Source organism: Anticarsia gemmatalis, chromosome 3 (assembly GCF_050436995.1).
Source record: "Anticarsia gemmatalis isolate Benzon Research Colony breed Stoneville strain chromosome 3, ilAntGemm2 primary, whole genome shotgun sequence".
Lineage (NCBI taxonomy): Eukaryota > Metazoa > Arthropoda > Insecta > Lepidoptera > Erebidae > Anticarsia > Anticarsia gemmatalis.
The window spans coordinates 213,727-226,891 of record NC_134747.1 but is presented as its reverse complement, the minus strand read 5'-3'; the positions used below and the strand labels follow the sequence as shown (position 1 = coordinate 226,891).

Sequence of the window (13,165 nt, the reverse complement as noted above, 5' to 3'; positions counted from 1 at the left end):
ATTATAATAGTATGAAACTGAGTATATAAATAAACAATTTATTATTCTAATTTATTTGCTGTAATTTTTTTTTTAATCCTCTCTCAGTAATATTATCACTAAAATCTATGAATTTAAATAATAAATAATTATTATGGGAGTTTAAATCTACTAAACTTTACTACAATTTAATCTGAAATACACAGTCTCTAAGCCACCAATAAGCTACAAAAAAGGTTCGTATTTCACCGCTCTATCGACGCCATTATTCTTTAACAAAAGAAAGAAAACATTTCTAATCTGTATTTACAATTGAACAAAAGTTACTATTTATTTGTATCACTATTATGTAACTAAATGTATAAGGAAAGGCTTTATTTTCCTTTTGTAGTCGTAACTGACATGTTTTATAAGTTTTTTTCACTTTTGGGTAGGTTTAACCTAGAACGGCTGCATGCGGGCTTAATCTCAGTTTGAAAAGGATTTAACTTTAGTCTGTAATGTTAGGTAAGATTAACTATAAAATTTCAAGAACTGTATAAATGACTCTTAGATATGCTTGACTTCCAATGTCAAGGTTGCTTGTGACCCAGCCGAAACGTCGAGAAATTAACGTCTATTTCATCGCGCTGTTAATTCAGTGTTGTGTTTAAGAATTAATCAATATAATTACCTTTCAAAATTATGAAATGAAGCCAACAGCTATAAACATGTTTTTCTATAACAGCCATAACTAGCAAACATACAATTCGTAAAGATATATTCAATGTTATAGGTAATTTTGTTTTACATCGGCCGTAACACAGATATAAGGAAACAGCCGGCTTACACACATAAACTGCCATTCATAAAACTTTTACGTTTACCTTTCCGTGCTTAAGTAAAACCAATCCCTTACAACCACATCCTGACACGGACACACACATAAAGACACGCCACTCACACAAGCACACACACTCCATTTACAGATAGACACACGCACACATACCTACATACTCACTTAAACGCATTCACGCACACACGTGTGCGTAAGTATCATAGTGAACATAGAGGGTGTTTGCATAACTATCGGACGAAGTAATCCCCGCTAATATTAGTTTGTCAAAATATTCCCCCTAGACGTATCGATGAAAAGAAGGGAAAAGGGTCCGAGTAAGTTCGCATAGAAAAACGTTCGCTTATGAGGTACCAGGTAACGATTGTCGGCCCGTGGACCCATCTCAATACTTTTCAATTCGATATGAGATCGGCCCGAGATTTTCCCCTTTTCTACCCTACTAGATACCTTTTTCCAAAAGATTAGAGTTTGATTAAGAAAATCCGGGGAATATTTTCCGAGTTATTCAGTCACAGGTTTTGAACTAACGTGTGCGTCGGATCCGATGTAAAATTTGATTTGATATTTCGGGATACTCTTTATTGGAATAACAAAGTTAGCGAATATTGGGTTTTTGCTTTTAATCCTATTTGTTCGGTCCCTGGGTCAGGCTTAGTTATCGTGAAATTAGTTGATTATTGACGGACTGCTGAACACAAAATCTATTTCAAATAAAAATGTAAATCCAAAAAATGTCGTCTGATATTTTTCTAATCTAGTGCGATGGAGCTTAAATAATTTTACAGTTGGTAAAATGTTGTATGTTGTTTTGTGTTGTGTAGTTAATCTACTATCATCTAATCCTCTTTGCTTTGGTTACACCGTTTGAACTACTGTATTAATCTTAAAGAAAATCTCTATACAATATTAATATTTAGTCCAATTTCTAGTAGCAAGGTACATACAGTCATACATTTCCAGTACCAAAATTCTTTTCCAAAACGCCTCCCAGATTGTTTAAACAAAAAGTATGTTCGTGTAACAAATGTGGGCAATACGTCTTTAGTACATGTTTATATTTAGTTGGTAACGAGTAACAAGTAACAAATGAGTGGAAGTGGTCGCACGGCCTCGGTATAGACCGGCTCGATGAAAATAACCTATTTGTTGCTGGCGATTGCTGGACCAATTGCTGGGCGTGTCGGTACGGGCTATTGGTTGAAGTTGAGTGATAGATGTCGATTCATATTTCGGTTTTGTACAGGCCTGTGAAAGTTGTCCACCCCAAAGTTTATGGTCATAGCGTATTTCAAAGTAAAAATGGACTAGCATGCGTACTTATCTCAATTGACAACTAGTGTATGTCAAAAGATGGCCACTATTCAGTACATTGCTGCTTTGACGTAACGTGATAATCACTGTAATCGAAGAGAAAAAGTAATAAGTATACAGCACGGGCTTTCCAATAGTTGTGAACTAGAATACACGATAACCTTGGTACATCTAACTATTAAACTACTGCAAGTAATCTAAATATATAACACAAAGGTGACTGACTCACTGACATAGTAGTCTATCAACGCACAGCGCAAACCACTGAACTGATCGGGCTGAATTTGGCATGCAGGTAGATGTTATAACGTAGCCGGCATCCGCTAAGAAATGATTTCGTTCAATTATACACCTAAGGGTATAAAATAGGGAATGAAAGTTTGTTTGAAAATTTTGCCCTAACGCACAAGCCACACGAACGAAGTCGCGAGCAAAAGCTAGTATAAGATAAGTTCAATCATAACGCCACTGGGGACGGCAGTGACCGCTCGTTGGAGTGCGGTGCAACACTGGCTGGAATTATTCCGACCACGCCACGGCACGTGACGTCATTTACTTTGTATTCAATGTCCGCTTGCTTTATTGGTTATTTCGTTTGACGTTGCGAAATATGATTTATAATGCATAGATGGTACTGTTATTGATAAGATTTCATATTGGTGATTGTTAAGCGTGACTTGTGAGCTGCCCATGTTCGTTTGGTATATATAATACCTTTCCCACGGTGAAATTGCTAAAACGTGAAATGTTTATAGACATATGTAAGTCTGGTTTACCTACACAAACTCTTAATTTTTAGCCCTCCGGACCAACTGTGGGTACAACTATTTGAAAACCACTATGCTGTACATTGTTTTCTCTCTTAGATCATTGTGATTAATATGTTACGTCAAAGCAGCAATGTACAGAATAGCGGCCATCAATTTCACGTACACTAGTTGTGAACAGAGATACATGATACGCATACAGGTTGCAAGGGCCGCAGATTTTTTATTAAGGTTCTTAGTATGTAGATTGGACTATATAGGTGTGTATCTAATGTATGCGATCTATGTATTGCGGATAGGCATAGCGTAGACAAGACTAAGAAACGTTAACTTGACCTGGCACGAAGTAATATCGTATCTACATATACTGCAGTACATAAATATCTGCACAGACTGCATAATTATAACAGTATTCTAGTACATAGCGTATCGACAAGATTAGAACAACACTTGCTCTGTTATTACTCGGTATATAGTTGCAGTTGGAAACTCGTCGGCGATGGGTTGTAAACTAGTTATAACTGTGATTTTGTGAATATGTATAGTAAATTACGAGTATCGTCTTTGAATGTAAGGCCAGAATGTGTTTCAAAGTCGTGTATTTGTGCCTTTGCCGTGATATTTACAGCACATAGATCTTAGTTGCGAATCCCGTAATAGGCCAAGTTATTAAGCAGTGTTACTGTATTAATTCTCTATGAATTTCTAGAGTACAGGAAGGGGTTAAGGTTGTCTGAAAATTAGACAATAATATGTAAAAAAGAATAGCATAGATCAGATTAGAACACTACATACAAACATAATGCAATAAAAATCATATTGCCAGAATTGAAGAATTGAGACCCATCAACCGTCGCCGCGTCGGTTCAAATCGGTCAAAGTTGCTTCAAAGTAGAAATTACTTTTATTGTTATACGATAACTAAGGTTTTCTTAAACCACACGAAATTAAAGCTATCCTTCCAATGCAATATAACTAAAACTGTATAGTTTTAGTAAGGAAGAAATTATACCCACACATAAGGAAGGAGCCGTGTTAAGCCTCCGTTTATTTACACGGCTGTAATTCGAAGATGTTATCAATAGAATTGTCAAGGTGTGAAGATTAAGCCTTAAGATTGGGAATACGTTGGTTTGTGATTCTGTGTACGAGTTCCTGGAAGTGTGTGAATGGTTTTGTCATGAGAGGATGTTGGAAAGATTATGTCTTTAGCTGCGTGTCAGAAAGTAATAAAGCATGTTAAAATTGATTATGTCGCTATAACCTAATTGTAATCCAAGTATAAGTTTTCCTATCTATACTATATTTATAATATTATAAAGCTGAAGAGTTTGTTTGTTTGTTTGTTTGTTTGAACGCGCTAATCTCAGGATCTACTGGTCCGATACGAAAAATTATTTCACTGTTCGGTAGCCCATTTATCGAGGAAAGCTATAGGCTATATATCATCAAGCTACGACCAATAGGAGCAGAGTAGCAATAAAAAATGTTACAAAAACGGGGAAAATTTTCACCCATTTTCTCTTATGTGACGCAAGCGAAGTTGCGCTGGTCAGCTAGTATATTATATTTCTATGCAGTATTGAAAGTAACATTTTTATTATGTCTATTCACATAAAATATAGAAGACAATATAAAAGCAAACCAATTTGATGACCCATTACAGTTAACCCACTGACTCGTGATTCTTAATTCTAAAACATTACTTTTTGTTTTAGATGCTAAAGAGTGCTGAGTTAACATCTAGCATAAAGTTTGTGAAATGGGAATAATGGGAAGAGTTAGGGAATAGGTAAATTCTTCGTTCTTAATATAATATTTTGGCAAACGCCTGTAGTGTAAAGTTACCTGTATTCGTAGGGGGTCCATGGTAGAGGTCAGAAGCTAGAGCTAGTCATCCACGTATGACAGTCTGCAAGGTGCCTCCAACATACCTGGTGACAAACAAATAAAAATACATTAGTTTTTACAACAAAAGATAATGTTACTTCATGAGGAACCTGCAGTTGATTGTAATTACAAACATAACATTTCTTATTTTCCCACGGGACCACGCAGTGAGATTAAGTGGTTGTACACGAAGGTTGCCCACCACGCGTCTATTATTTGCCATGTTCTTTTTATTTGAAATTAGTAGAAAACACACATCAAATAAATAATTGCCTATATTTTTCAAAAGTATATCTTTTCCTGCTTTATCATTCACGGAATAAAACCTCTTATAAAATAAAACCATAAAAATCTACAATTAAGAGCAATAAAACAAACGGAAATACACTAACGTTACAAAAAAACCCCTCATAAAAAACAACATATAAACGAAGGCATTTTATTATTATTCATACAACCCCTAGTGGTGGGGGGTGGGTGGGGCGTGTGAACGTTTCCATAGGCATTAGCAATAAAAACGTAGGTACATGTGGCCATAAAGGCGTTTGTTTACGACCCACTAGTAAACAATACAGATATTAATATCCCACAATTAATTGAACACCGTTTACAATCGGACTTCACCCCTTTTGAGCCTTTAAGGGCGCGTTTGTATGGGACTAACACTCAACTTCCAACCCCCCCCTAAAAAATTACGTAAAATTTAATGTATTAGCAAGGTTTTTCTTACTATCCCTAAATTCCCCTTGGTAGCTTGTATAAAAAAATGCTCACTACTCCTTCTAATGGGCACGAGTTTTCTCCCTGAATGAGAGTTGCGCTAGGCATAAAGTTCACTATGCAGACTAAATGCAGCCTTTTTTAACTTCTATTTCTTTTACTGGTACAGTAACTAACAAATATTTTTACAACATAAACATTATTTACAACATAGATAAATTCGATAAAACATATTTCGGGTTCAAACTATATACCATTTACTGGGAGACGCATGCTTTTACTACTGGGCTATTACTGCATAAAAATAAAATTGGTTAGCAATCAAAGCAGGCTATCTCAGCTGACAATATGATTGAAAGCGAGTGTTAAGCGCTCGTAAAGTTCCTTTATCGCTGGAATTAAGTCGTGGTCAATTTCATATCACAAATTGTGATCGAGGCAATTTTCCTAATACGCCCCCGTTTTAGTATGAATGGAAGCGTTTACGAATTATTCCCTTATTTAAGTATTCGGTATATGTCATCTGAATTATATCAAATAAAATGTGTAGGAGGAAAATAAATGAATATTTTACATGTTTACAAACATTTTTCTTCTTTGTTTTTAATGTTATATCAATTAAATAAGTTACGTAAATCGAATCTCACCTATTATACCTGCAGGCGTAGGCAGATTTGTAATAAGATGCTATTTCTAAGTTTGATCAATGGTGAGTTTATTTCTAAATTGAACTACAGGCTGCTACATAGAATATTGTAACAGAAATTAGGAACATCTTGTTACCAACGATTTTTCCGACCTGAAAATAGAACCTAATCTTATTAACAGCTTACTTTACGCCACAAATCTTCAGCTAAACGCATACACAACCCAAGTTGAACCCTAGTGGGGTTAAACAATGCACACTTGTGTGTGCCCGCGGCGCCGGCCGATACGATCGGTTAATTGAAGCGGCGGCTTTGTGCCGGCGTCAATAGGCGGAGTGACGCGGGTGACGCCGCCAGCTGCGGGCGCGGGTTCGAGATCTGATTGAAATATCTCCTCTCTCAAGTGCAAGTAAAGGGTTTTAGGTTTCAAGTGGGTTTTGTGGGTTATACGGGTTGTAAGGTGTATTGGCAGGTTTGTATGTGCTCTATTGTATAGTAAATAATGTATTAAGTTATACCTCAAATTTATTTTCTAGTAAAGAAATACGTCACCTGTCAAAAAAGTTTTCGAACAAGATTCTGATTTTATGAAATGTGACTGACACGCGAGCGTTTCATATTTTTTTCCTAATAATAGGTAATGAAAGTTTCTAAAAGTCAAGGACATTTTAATGCTGACTGTAATCCTCGTTTTATATTAAATTCTATTTTTAGATCATCTTCCCTTGTTTTCTAACACTCTCGTTACCACTTATGTCTCGGAAACAACTGAACTGTTTTGGTTACTTTAGTAATTAAATATTTGTGAAAGTCTACGGAAAGTATAAACTATAAGAAAAAAAATACATGTGACGAGAGGGGTCACGCGGGTATGCAAGTTAATAGACGTCAAGATTTCTTTATTGTGGAAAAATACTATCCACCACAGAAGATACGTGTAGCATAATAATATAACTTGCAGGTCGTATTAATTCAACGCAGCACGGTGTAGTGGGCATCGTGGGCAACAATTACAGGCTGTGTTCCCCACCGCTGGGCACGGCGACTATTATTCACCTGCCTGACTATGTGGGTTGATTGTGTGCAGTGTCAGTGTGGGCGGAGCGGGTGATAGATACTTATATTGAGGTGAAAACTACCTCTGTGGTCTGCTGAGTGTTTATAAGACTGTTGATCATGTAGTTAAGGATTCGATGACCGTGACGATAAGACAATATTCGTTTAAAAATACCACCTTTTTCTCGGGAGAAGAAATCCCTTCGGCAGCCCAACTTTCTTAGGAGAGTAATTTTGGGTTATGTGGTGTTTTTACGCCCTGTGTACCTACTAGAACAATGTAATTGTCCTTGTTTGAAAATTATATATTTGGGGTATTTTAGTAGACTAGTAAAAAGTAAATGGTATAGTGAGAAAGGGTGATGGAATGCCCAATCACCAAGAGTAATTTGGAATCGTCATCCTCTTGCCACTCAAAATTTGATTCAATTGATTATATTATTTAGTAAGTCACATTCCAGACACCACAGTATTTATTTAAATTGAAATAAAAACGAAATATATCGTATTAATTACCTAATATATGTATAAACATATAAAACATTGATTGCGGAAAACTCATCAAATAATAAAGTGAGACGCTCAGTTTTAATTTGTTTGGTTATCAAAAAGCTTTACGTTCGAAGTGTTTTCTATTGAAATATTACGATCCTTGAATATTAAATATACAAATCATTTTCCGCTTTATAAATACAAGTTAGGAACAGTCACAATCTCTGGGCTGATATTAAGTAAAGATTCATATTTCTTTGTTTTAGGAAGCTACGTTTCTAAGTTCCTGAATAATTAATTTTGTTTGTTGTCAAAAGGTATAATTCGATTGCTATGGCAACTGGTAGAATTTTATGTAATCGAAAATCAAGGAGCAGTTTAACCCCCGGATTCTAAGAACATTTAACGGTAGTTTATGTATTCAATAGCGTTTTTTTGTGTGAGTTTTGACACTATTGAATAGATAAATGTATCAAGTTACTTAAATATAATTTTGAATAAAATTTGCTCTATTACTAGAACTTAATAGTACAAACTAAACCAATTTATTAAGTTTTGATTTTGGACAACGTTTCAACGGATCCAAGAACAATATTATTCAATCTCTTTTTAAATTATCATTTACTAAACAGTGGTACCTACTAAATTACAAACCCTACAAAATTGTACACTTTACTAAGTTCCCTCGAGCACTGTGTCCACACACGAGCGCTGTACTCACTGAGCCGCAAGGGGCGACGGTCGCAGGTTCCCGGCCGAGCCCGGGGCGAGCAAGCCATTTGCGGCCAACTGATACGCTTATGAATTCATAGCGGGAAGTGCAGGCCCGGCTACGATGCGGTCTGTAAATAATCTGACGAGAGATGAGAGATATGTATCTGTGGATCAAACGGATGTCCGAGGAACTAGTTATTGCAGGGGTAACCACTTTTTCAGTTATAAATGTATGTACAATCATCAAGTTACGGGGAAGTTGTAGTGTGTTTACTCGCCGCTACCCTTTAAATGTACAGTTTGCAAGATGGTTCATTAAGAAACGTATATAACTACAAGTCAGTTGTTTTTATAAGGTCTCTCCCGAGTTCTAAATTGCATAGCTTTTGTGTTTCGTTATGGTATGTATGTCAGTGGTTATAATAGTTGCCTGGCTACTTTTACCGCGTATTACAGTCCTACTCAGGGCAAAATTGAATAGCAAGCTGTAAGTTATACGCGAGTACCTACTTTTTGCGAGTATTTGTTTTTTTTTTATGTTTGGTAATAACATTGTACGAAATTTAATGTTGCTGTATTTGCTATAATCATTTAGTTATTATTTGTTAATGTTTTACGTCCTTTGTATATTCACTGAACCAAAAATAAATCTAAACATTGCGTTATAAAATATACTATTGACAACATTTTCGTGGAAAACCAACAATATTCTGCACGTTTCGTGTCAAAATATTTTAATTGCTGGCAATACCAATCAAACGTGTTCATGATAGATGTTTAGTAAAACAGCAGGTTCCTAGGAACTGGGTAACGACAGCCGCTGGCCAGTACATTTCATTCAAAACGGGATGTCAAATATTTTAACTGTTTTAGTACATGCAGTAGCGGGTGTTAAGTGTTAGATTGTAGTAGTAATATTATGAGTAATCCAAAATTTTAAAGGTCTATTATTTAATTGTATTAAGCTCACAAAGTTAAAACGTATACGACTGCTGATCACTATGTCAAAAAACTGATCAGCCACCTTCTTCTACAAGATTTGTTTCTGTTTGTTTGTTTGTCTTATGGTTAGCGGCCAACCTAGTGTCAAGTTGTTCAAGCCGCCCGAGAGGCCAAATTTATTTCTTAGAAACGGCAATGCTTGATAGTACCAAATGTCGGAAATCACATAACCAACTCAAACTCTGTCCTAATATATTATTTACTGTAGTAAAATTACAATAACTTCCCATTTATGTAACTAACAGTAAAACAAATTTTGCTAATTTCGATGCCAATTATATTTGTAAACATACTAAAGATCCATATACTCAGCAAATATGCAAAAAATTATCAAAATTTGTTACTAAGCCATTCCAATAGAATCCTAGTCCTCTACAATCCGTTATTGCGGTGGCTACAGCGGTTGACAGTCAGATAGAGGAATCTGACCGCCAATTATAATGATTAGTTAGCCGACCGGCATCGGTCACATACCTACACACTACACACTACACATATACCTATATAGTTAATACACAATCATGTTGTATGAGCCTCATCGCTTCAGTGGAGCAAACGTCGCGACTAATTATGTATTTCTAATTGTTAATTAGAGGGACAGGACTTCCTTGAACAATTATGGGTTACCTAGAATTCGCTAATGATGTCAATGTTGTATACTGCGGTTTATACAGAAATTGTGCATAGATTTACGTAACAGCAATTCTGTAAGAATTAATTAAATAATAATGAATTAAATTATTTCCGTAATAGCAATGCTATTCTCTAAGAATTAATTAAATAATAATTAATTAAACCACTCATAAATTGTCAGTAAACTGCTATTATTTAAGGGAGAAAACAATGTACAGCATAGAGATACATAAGGGCCCCGCTGATTTTGTTTTTTTGTTCATGTTCCTAAAAAATAATGCCGTGAATATGTTCCCACAAAATTCACTAAAATAACTTAAACAAAATACTGACTTAACCTTCCAAGTCAATAAAATTTCCTAGAAATATTTCAGCTAAGTCTACGTATCAATAAAGTGTGCGACCAAGTACTCAACTACTTATATTTATTATAGTAGTGGAGTAGTATAGTTATTCCCCAATGACAGTTCCACTCTGGCCGGTCCCAGTAGACTGTGTGTTCGTTTTAAAGCGAATTACATGAGAACAGGAATAGTAAGTGGCTGAGCGCGGGGAGACGCGGAGCTGTCAAGTTTCCAATACATTCACATAAAAGTTGTTTTCTAAAGGGGAATGTGTATTAGAGAATTTACTTTCTGGAAAATATTGCTGTAGAAACGTACTATGTCACGTCATTTTATTGGATTCTCTCACTTGCACCTACGCATTCCCACATTTCAAAAGCTTTTAAAGCTACGATCACATTGATGCTTCTGATCATGATGTAGTTTACACTTTTCACAATAGCCTTACTGTTTTTAAATACTTGCTTACCTTTAAAAAAATCTATGTAATTTATACGTTACATTTTATAAACGGATAGGTCTTTGTATTGTCCATAATGGGTCCCATCACAAAATCAAAATGTTAGTAAACTATGAACAGTTGAGCATGTCCGAAACTTTTGAATAAACAGACAAAGGTTGGTTAAAAGGGGTACGATGAAAAACCCAGGCTAATTATAATGTCTTGTTAAAAGAAATGCTACTTAAGTAAGAGCATTCAGTTCAATACAGAGTCAAGCATTCGTCAAAACAGTAAGCAGTACAATTTCTCGTTTGTATATTTCCCTTAAAAGAATTGAGTCGCGAGCTCTCTTGTTGATCATCCCCAAAGTGGAGCGAAATAAAATATTCTCAGACGGCTTTCTACTAAATTGAGAAAGCGCTTCGGTCAGGAACTTCACTAGTTTTGAGCGGCCGAATAAATGTATACGAGGAATACGGAAATGAGAAGTTTTTTGTCGTGTCAGATCAATGGGAGGTTTCGCATCAAAATATGCTTCGCTTTTACGCATTTGGGAATCTGTTTTTGTGTTTTTAAGGCTTGATCTCGCAACAAGGACGAAGATTCCATGTTTATTTTACGAAAATAAAGGCATATTCCATTCGCTTTTTGAGGAAAATACGAGAAAATGTATACATTTGAGGGTTGTAGAACAATAGATGAGTAGCATTCCTAGAAATACGTAAATTCTGTTTGACCAGTTAGTGTGTTGGACTTTCACTCTATTACTTTTGACAATGAAGAGAACCATTTTAAACTCGGAAGGGTAAATATTTTGTGAAAATTTAACGTATTTTTAACATGAAGGTTTGTATGGATTATCCTCAAAAAGCTAGGGTTAAGCTATATATATATTTGAATAATGACAAACGTGTTTGAAATCTATTCGAGTTTAAAAAATAGACGATGGGTTTGTCAGCGTTTGGTTAAAAAATCGTTGAAAGAATTACTTGGAATTTCAAAATATAGTTTAGTATAAAGTGTTATCGATATTATTTATTTTTAGTTTTGTATTCAATATTTCTGTTTGTATTGTTTTTGCTGGTATTTTTACACGTTAGTACAAACATATCGTGTTGCAGTTTTTAGAACTTTATCAATACGGTTATTTCAAACGAATTTTATTAAAAACATTACGGACTTGTATATTTCTAGCACATTTTTATTTCATTCATAAACTCGCTGTTATCCATTTCAACTATAAAAACTATCGAAGTCATTTTGATTGTTCTTATAACAAAATGTGTACTACACAAATATAATAAAGATTTTTAAGGCATGCTACATTCATATTCGTGTTCGGCACGTTTGTATTTATCGTATAACAAAACCGATTCGAAGAAATTACTGCATTTGTTCTTCTTGTGTCGATCGGGCAGTTACTTCAAATCCAATCGTCACAATTCGGTTCAAACAATCTCTACTCATATTCGGAGTTGCCGGCTAAGCCGAATAATGTCGAACCGAATATGTGCGTAGTGAGCCTGAGGGATCTTTTTTATATTTGTGTAGTAGAAATTTTGCTATGGCTAATTTTCATCTTTGACCATATTATAAACGCCAACGATGTAAGCTTTCAATATTCCTATGTAAAACGTTATATTTCGCCAAACATCATGCCCTCGCCTATTATAAACTAAGCTTCGCATTGCGTGACACAAACAGCTGCTAAAAGAACAACAAACAACGCGCTTTCAGTTCACTGATCCGTAAAAACATAACAATGTTCTAACTGTTTAATCCCTTGGGGGTAAGCAGAGGCCATTCAACAACCACAATTCGTTAATGACGGCATTACAAGCGTCTATTTACATTATTATTATAATAAGCTGGGCATTAAGGCTTTAAAATGTCAAAATAAATACGACGTTTGAGTGATTGTGAATGGTTTTGTGTATGAGTTTCGTACGGCCGCCATTGTCTACGATGTGTGGTTATAATGATGTACATTGAAATGGGCAGCTTAGGTAATAGGTAGACGTGGGATTAGAGGAGATTATGTTAGTGTTATTGCTATTTATAGCTAGGTTTTAGATTGGTATTATGTTATAGGTATTGCGATGTGTGATGTATTGCTACGTAACTATAAAAAATAGAGTTGAAAAAATGTAGCTTTTACCAAGGGCAATGTAAAAGTTACTTTGTAGCAAGTCATGATTCAGATATTAAGGGAGGAAAAAGGAAATTTTCTAGAATATAACCTCATACTTTTGCTTGTTAAAATAAATTATAGTAAGATTAGCACAAGTAAATTTTTCGTGATTTATTTTTTTTGGATGCAGATATATTTT

At 35.2% G+C, this 13,165-nt stretch overlaps 1 protein-coding gene across 3 annotated transcripts in view; it reads right to left on the bottom strand.

Moving 5' to 3' along the window:
- LOC142987129 (neuroligin-4, X-linked-like) overlaps positions 1-13,165 on the bottom strand; it is a 122,040-nt gene that overhangs the window by 54,036 nt on the left and 54,839 nt on the right. For 2 of the 3 annotated variants that reach the window (XM_076135686.1, XM_076135684.1), the window contains exon 2: positions 4,744-4,829. The exons of the other annotated variant lie outside the window; for it this stretch is intronic. The gene's annotated coding sequence lies outside the window, so the exon portion shown is untranslated. The remainder of the gene's footprint in view (positions 1-4,743; positions 4,830-13,165) is intronic. 3 annotated transcript variants of the gene reach the window in all.